Below are 7,690 nucleotides of genomic sequence, written 5' to 3' on the forward strand. Positions count from 1 at the left end.
TACGCTTGTGGCTTGTCAGATCAGTACACCAGTAAAGAGCAAGTCAGATGACTCGTTGCTGAAAATGGTGCATGTTCAAAACCATAACCAGCTAACATTAGCGCCTATCTGATATCTTGGAACCTTGCTTATCTAACCAGCTAGCTAACATCACAATTTGTTAGCTATTTGACCTGTTAGTGTAAACTTTTATCTTCTTAGCGAGCTTGCTTATTGCATACGTGTCTGGCCACATTGACACAAGCCTTCTTATTAGTGAATTAACTAAACTAATATTTGCAACAGGAGTTTGATTAGTCAATGAATGTGTCAATACTGCACCTTCCTGTTGGAGAATGAGCTAGCTTGCTGCTGATTGTTCTAGCTAGACATTCCTGGGCATTTTGCAGTGCTCGTGTCTCAGGTAGTGAATGGTGGCTGGCATAGCAACAGCTTTGTAATGTAGAGGGACGATCAGCAAAACTGATAGAGAATTGTCCTTTTCTAGTCTAACTGATTTGTTTTTGAAGAGACTATTGTTGCACCATCTTCTGATGACCTAAGTGGTGAGTGATGAACATATATCTCCGGTCCTACAATGTTGCAGTTATGTCGCAAGTGGCGCTTTGCTGTCAAATCCTCCTGTTTTCAGCAACTTGTACTTTTATTTGGTTGTTATGTTGTCAGGTTTGCTAACAAACTATTTAGCTAGCTTATAGCCTTGTTTGATATGCAATGCAATCTCCAAGTAATGAAAAGTGTCAAGTGTCCTGACGAGAAGGCAAGCTTTTCTAGCTTTGCCAGCCAGGCAAAATCGGGCATCATCAGCACATTGTTATGGATGTATCCAAATTAATGTCAGTAGAAAACAGTTTAAACAAACGCAAATGCAGTTGCTTTGCTGTTAATCTGGCTACAGAGGTCGTGACTGTGTTAGCCATAGGTAGTTGGCTGGCTAGCAAGCAAGGGATAAGATCATGGCAATGGAACATAAAGAACAATTGACTGGGTTCGCGTCCATAAATACCTTGAAAAATGGGCTCCGCCTCTTCTCGCTGCATCGTCCATTATTTCAAAGGTAATGTACAGAACGTCAGCGTTTAAACCTTACATAACAACATTCTCCTCTCACAAGCAGGTGGAGTTTGACTGATTGTCACCAAGATCGTTGCTGAGACAATGATGGGCGAGATACTGATCAAATGTAAGTTAGGGACTGTACTTATTATGAGGAATACCAGGGGAAAATCTGGCCTCTCTGAAATTAAAGTGGATGGCCCTCCCTTCAGTAAAATATATATATATTTTTAAATTGGAAGAAGCCTTTGACTGCATTCTGAAGTACCACAGTACACAGCAGTTATTGGTTAGGCAGCACAAAATGGTTTACATCAGCAAGAGCAGTACAGGCCGTGCTCATGATTGAGAACACCTATCCATTGCAGTGTGTAATCCAGTGTAGCCTAGTTTTATATACGTCATTCCAGCAGCACAAAAACTAGAAGGAAGTACATTTTCTTAGAAATATGACTTTGCCATACCCTAGGCCTATAGTTTAGGCTATGGATAATTTTGAGACCACACTCTGCGCACTTGGTATAGTGTGCCCAGCAGGGAATTAGTGATGAGGGGCACACATGGACATCACAAATTATCAAACCCTGAGCAATATGACATTGCATCGATTACAAATTACATGACCCTCCCTTGGACTAAAAAAAGACTAAACCCTCCCCCTGACTGAAATTGAAAAAAGCAGGACCCTCCCCCATTTTCCTCCGGGTAACAATTATGTACATTTTGACCACTCCCTTATCTGAAGAAATAATCCACCTTTTAATTTATTTAATTCTAGAATCATATGTTCAGGTTTAACATTTCCCCTAGCTCTTGATGTCTTGTAGTGTGCGCGCATGTTGTGGGAGGAGAGCAGCAGACCCATTTCAGCTTCACCAGAGCTGGGATAATAAAGTTCTATTGCATTCTCCAGGTAATCAGGTTCCTACTGAGGTGCATGAGGAGTTGTTTGTGGGATCACAGAGAGCTTTTAAGAAGCTGTGGCTCGCTACAACGAGACACACACCAAAGGAGGTCAAGGAGATGACCGGACAACTCCTACATGAAGAGGTCAAGCTCTGTAAAAGGCTGGCAAAGAAGGGAATCCACTACGACTTCCCAGGGTTTGTAAGTGTTGCATTTGACTCATCGGTTCAAAAGATAGATATATATTTTGTATTCCTGACTTTTTAAACTATTTTAACTTGCATTATTTTCTTGTAGTCTAATTGTAAACTCTATTTTTGAAGGCTTCTCAAGTGCAACAGAAGAAAAAGTTAGATGACTCTGTGAATGCATCCATGTGTAATGAGGTAAGGACAATTAATCTGAACTAGGCAACACTTTAGTGAATGACTACATCAAAGTACACGATTGCATTTTTAATGCATTTTGCTTTGATTTAGGCACAGTCTGAAAATTCCCTTCGATTTGCCAGTTGTCTGGGGTGAGAACTGTGCCGGCAGTATTGTGGTACGTTAAGCTTATTGCCTGCTCTGTATAGCAAGGTGATTAAACCCATGTGCCCATTCACTTCGCAACATCTAACAAGTAAGGGATTCTTGCACTCGGTAGGAATTAACATGTTCCCTTCCATGGAAGAAAATCATTAGAGATGCTAATAGAGCCCCATAGCTCCAACATGTAAAACGTTGTTTCTCTGTGTTAATGTCTTTCTCCTCAAGACGTGACTCCAGTGTGAACCACCTCAGTTCTGGACAGGAGGAGGTCCATGAAGATCAACGATGAGGATGGCGAAATCATCAAGAATACCCCCGCCCAAAAAAAGTCTAAAGGCAAATGTAAAGGGAAAGGGGGATACCTAGTCAGACTGTACAACTGAATGCATTCACCTGAATGCCTTCCGCATTTAACCCCAACCCCTCTGAATCAGAGAGGTGCGGGGTGCTGCCTTAATCGACATCCATGTCTTTGGCACCTGGGGAACAGTTGGTTAACTGCCTTGCTCTGGCAGAATGACAGATTTTTACCTTGTCTGCTCGGGAATACGATCAAGCAACCTAAGGAGCAGAGTCTTGACTAAGATTCCTCCTCTGAGGAAGAGGAGACTGAGGAGGAGTCCTTCCTAGAAGGGAGTGAGAAGCCCACAACGTGTGAAGAGCTCTCAGGTGACAAGAGCCAGTCGTATAGGAAGGAGCATAGTGAACGAACGTCAACGGCTGTTGTTTAAGGGACAATGACTCAATTGAATTGCCTTGCTTGTAAAAATGTATCTGCTTTACAAGGTGGTTGGTCCTCTATATAATTGCACAGAGGAGAATGACTAGAGAGTCAATGACTGTTTGACAGTATTAGAGCCTATGCACTTGTATAGCACCTCCTAAAGTCCCATAGCCAAGGCCTAAAATTAACACCTGCCAAATTTGGGTAGATTTTGGTATTTGCTGGTAAGATGTTGATTTCACCAGCCCAGTTGGGGGTGGTCAGGGCTCCACAGTGCAAGCATTTCACTCGCATTTGTGAATACAAATAGTAGAAGTATGATGACATTTATATAAAATAAATGCTGGAGTAGCTGTTTTCAAATTATTTCCCCTGTTTTGTTTCAGAGCTGGTAAATTAATTCACAAAGTCAAAGAACTAGCTATGAATCCTGGGTTGCACCGCCGTCTTTCTGTTGTTGCCATTGCTATCAACGTTCTACAGATGCCGCAGCATATTGATGTCTGACTGATGTTTAATGGAAAGTCTTTCTGAACAGGGCTAATGACTGTTTTTCGTCAAATGTACTCTATAGTGGCCTGGAAATACAATAACAAAAAAACCTTGTCATCATTATGTCAAGTGAATTAAAAAATATATAATTTTTTTAATTTCATTTTTATCCACTGGGCTGATATGCTTGATCCATTTTTGCTGTAGCTTTCTGCCCCCCAGATTGCTGAATCATATTGAATCACCTGACTATTATATCTGGTACTATCCCCAAGGTTTGGAAGGTGGCCCATGTACTCCCCCTTCACAAAGGTGGAGACCCTTGTGACCTACAGTTGAAGTCGGAAGTTTACATACACCTTAGCCAAGTACATTTAAACTCAGTTTTTCACAATTCCTACCATTTAATCCTAGTAAAAATTCCCTGTCTTAGGTCAGTTAGGATCACCACTTTATTTGAAGAATGTGAAATGTCAGAATAATAGTAGAGAGAATGATTTATTTAAGCTTTTATTTCTTTCATCACATTCACAGCGGGTCAGAAGTTTACATACACTCAATTAGTATTTGGTAGCATTGCCTTTAAATTGTTTAACTTGGGTCAAACGTTTCGGGTAGACTTCCACAAGCTTCCCTCAATAAGTTGGGTGAATTTGGGCCCATTCCTCCTGACAGAGCTGGTGTAACTGAGTCAGGTTTGTAGGCCTCCTTGCTCGCACACGCTTTTTCAGTTCTGCCCACAAATTTTCTATAGGATTCAGGTCAGGGCTTTGTGATGGCCACTCCAATACCTTGAATTTGTTGTCCTTAAGCCATTTTACCACAACTTTGGAAGTATGCTTGTGGTCATTGTTCATATGGAAGACCCATTTGTGACCAAGCTTTAACTTCCAGACTGATGTCTTGAGATGTTGCTTCAATATATCCACATCATTTTCCTGCCTCATGATGCCATCCATTTAGTGAAGTGCACCAGTCCCTCCAGAAGCAAAGCACCCCCACAACATGATGCTGCCACCCCCGTGCTTTAAGGTTGGGATGGTGTTCTTTGGCTTGCAAACATCCCCTTTTTTCTCCAAACATAACAATGGTCATTGTGGTCAAACGGTTCTATTTTTGTTTCATCAGATCAGAGGACATTTCTCCAAAAGGTATGATCTTTGTCCCCATGTGCAGTTGCAAACTGTAGTCTGTCTTTTTTATGGCGGTTTTGGAGCAGTGGCTTCTTCCTTGCTGAGCGGCCTTTCAGGTTATGTCGATATAGGACTCGTTTTACTGTGGATATAGATACTTTTGTACCTGTTTCCTCCAGCATCTTCACAAGGTCCTTTGCTGTTCTGGGATTGATTTGCACTTTTCGCACCAAAGTATGTTAATCTCTAGGAGACAGAATGCTTCTCCTTCCTGAACGGTATGACGGCTGCGTGGTCCCATGGTATTTATACCTGTGTACTATTGTTTGTACAGATGAACGTGGTACCTTCAGGCATTTGGAAATTGCTCCCAAGGATGAACCAGACTTGTGGAGGTTTACAATTTGTTTTCTGAGGTCTTGGCTGATTTCTTTTGATTTTCCCATGATGTCAAGCAAAGAGGCACTGATTTTGGAGGTAGGCCTTGAAATGCATCCACAGGTACACCTCCAATTAACTCAAATTATGTCATTTAGCCTTCCAGAAGCTTCTAAAGCCATGACATAATTTTCTGGAATTTTACAAGCTGTTTAAAGGCACAGTCAACTTAGTGTATGTTAACTTCTGACCCACTGGAATTGTGATTAAGTGAAATAATCTGCCTGTAAACAATTATTGGAGAAATTACTTGTGTCATGCACAAAGTAGAAGTCCTAACCGACTTGCCAAAACTACAGTTTGTTTAAGAAGTTTGTGGAGTGGTTGAAAAATGAGTTTTAATGACTCCAACCTAAGTGTATGTAAACTTCCAACTCCAACTTTATATAATTATTGCCCTATTTCTAAACTTTCTTGCCTAGCTAAAATATTAGAATCTTTGGTTAATTCACAGCCAAGATCTGTATCTTTGAAATGTAATCAAAATGTCCATCAATCGTGTTTTAGACCAGGTCATAGCACTATCTCTGCTGCATCCCTAGTTATAAATTATGTGGTTAACTTTATGGATAAAAGGCAACATTGTGCTGCCCTCTTCATTGACCTATCAAAGGCTCTCGATACTGTTGATCACTCACGGCTAATTCAGAGGCTTTCCTCATTTGGCCTAGACCAGGCTGCATGTAACTGGTTTACAAATTACTTGACAGATGGACCTCAGTGTATCGACAGATGGACCTCAGTGTATCGACTGATGGTGTTTAAATCAGGTTTCCTGGATGTTACGAAAGGTGTCCTGCACAGGTCGATTCTGCGTCCTGTACCTTTTACAGTTTACATTAACAATATTGACTTTTCTGTAAAAAACGAACCTGCACTTGTTTGCCAATCATATTGTTGTGTATGCTATTCCCTCCCATGGTTGACCAGGCTCTATCTGAACTACAGTCTGCCTCCATTGTATTAAAGAAAATCTTTATTGACCTGAAATTAGTATTGAATGCAGGTAAAACTAAATATATGATGTTCTCTAGAGCTCATAAAAATTACTCTTATTTAAGCATGCGTACTTTTGATGGTGTCCATATTGATGATAGTGTCTCTGCTTACAAATATCTGGATAGATGAAACGCTGTCTTTTAAAAAGCATATTGAGGCATTAGTAAAGAAGCTGGGAATAAAAATGGGCTTCTATAGAAATAGATCCTGCCTCTCACTAAACAGTAGAAATCAGATTATTCAGTCGACGTTCCTATCGGTCCTAGACTATGACGACATCTATATGAATGCAGCTGCCACTTCATTAAAGCCTTCAGATGCAGGTTATCATAATGCACTGCACTTTATTATAGGCGATAATTTTAGTACTCATCACTGCATTCTCTATCAAAGTTGGTTGGCTCTCTTTGATGTCATGTAGGTTGATACATTGCTATGTTATTTGTGGAACAATCTTCAAAATGTTCTAAAATGTTATGCTTTGGTGCCTCTAGGGAAATTCAGAAGGACAATTGAGGACCTTAATACGGATAGTTTTTTTATGACCATGTGTTTCTTTCTACTTGCATTTTGTATTTATATTGATGTGTGTAATTTATGGCTTTTTGTAAAAGAGACCTTGGTCTCAGTAAGACTCCTTGATAAAATAAAGGTTAAATAGAACGTTTAAAGAGATGGCAATGTTTGCATGAGTAACTAGTAGAAACGTTGTTTTCGCTTCCCTGGCAGTTGAAACTCAAACATAGAAGTTATACTGCATCTGGAGACATCACAATGATGACAAAAGCTTTTTCTACTAATTATTTGCCTCCTTTTGAAATGTCATTGTGTTTCCAAGCCAAAGTAATGCACATTGGACAAAATCTTCATCAGTTGCAATTAAGACTGCATTGAGTTGAATGCTCAGCTAGGCATCAATCCTAAAAAGAACATTCCTAACATTATTGTGACGAAACGTGCAGCCATGAATATAGTCTATTCCAACTCGCGCTGCAACATTGCCTGGATGGGGGCTGTGCGCACGTGAAGAGCTATGCACAGGCAAAAAAGTTGTTTGAATTTACTTGAAACAAAAGTCTAAAGTAAGACTTTGTCCTTGAGTTTCTTGGCAATTCACTATGTATTGTTCACAAGCAAAGTTGTTTTTCTATGTTTGAGTTTCAACTGCTAGGGAAGTGAAAACAACATTTCTACTAGTTAGGCTCAATTCAAGGTGCATTATTGGCATGGGAAAACATGTTTACATTGCCAACGCACCTGAAATGGATAAACAAAAGTGAAATAAACAGTAAAAATTACACTCACAAGTTCCAAAATAATAGAGACAATTCAAATGTTGTGTTATACAGTGTTGTAACGATGTGCAAATAGTTAAAGTACAAATAGGAAAATAAATAAATATAAATATG

At 40.0% G+C, this 7,690-nt stretch overlaps 1 long non-coding RNA gene and 1 other non-coding gene across 3 annotated transcripts; both read left to right on the top strand.

Annotated features, from left to right (window-relative positions):
• Positions 1–331: 331 nt before the first annotated feature.
• Positions 332–7,690, top strand: LOC110520280 (uncharacterized). 2 transcript variants are annotated; one of them, XR_016494792.1, is made up of 5 exons: positions 332–1,183; positions 1,970–2,163; positions 2,286–2,348; positions 2,442–2,508; positions 2,721–7,690. It is a non-coding gene; the product is annotated as an uncharacterized LOC110520280 (long non-coding RNA). The 2 variants fall into 2 exon arrangements; XR_016494793.1 differs by having other exon boundaries at positions 987–1,183; positions 2,442–2,586; positions 2,721–3,585.
• Positions 2,444–2,569, top strand: LOC118936397 (small nucleolar RNA ACA64). The gene has a single exon (XR_005051427.1). It is a non-coding gene; the product is annotated as a small nucleolar RNA ACA64 (small nucleolar RNA).

This window comes from Oncorhynchus mykiss, chromosome 3, assembly GCF_057628025.1.
Source record: "Oncorhynchus mykiss isolate SJ-2025 chromosome 3, ASM5762802v1, whole genome shotgun sequence".
NCBI classification, from domain to species: Eukaryota; Metazoa; Chordata; class Actinopteri; order Salmoniformes; family Salmonidae; genus Oncorhynchus; species Oncorhynchus mykiss.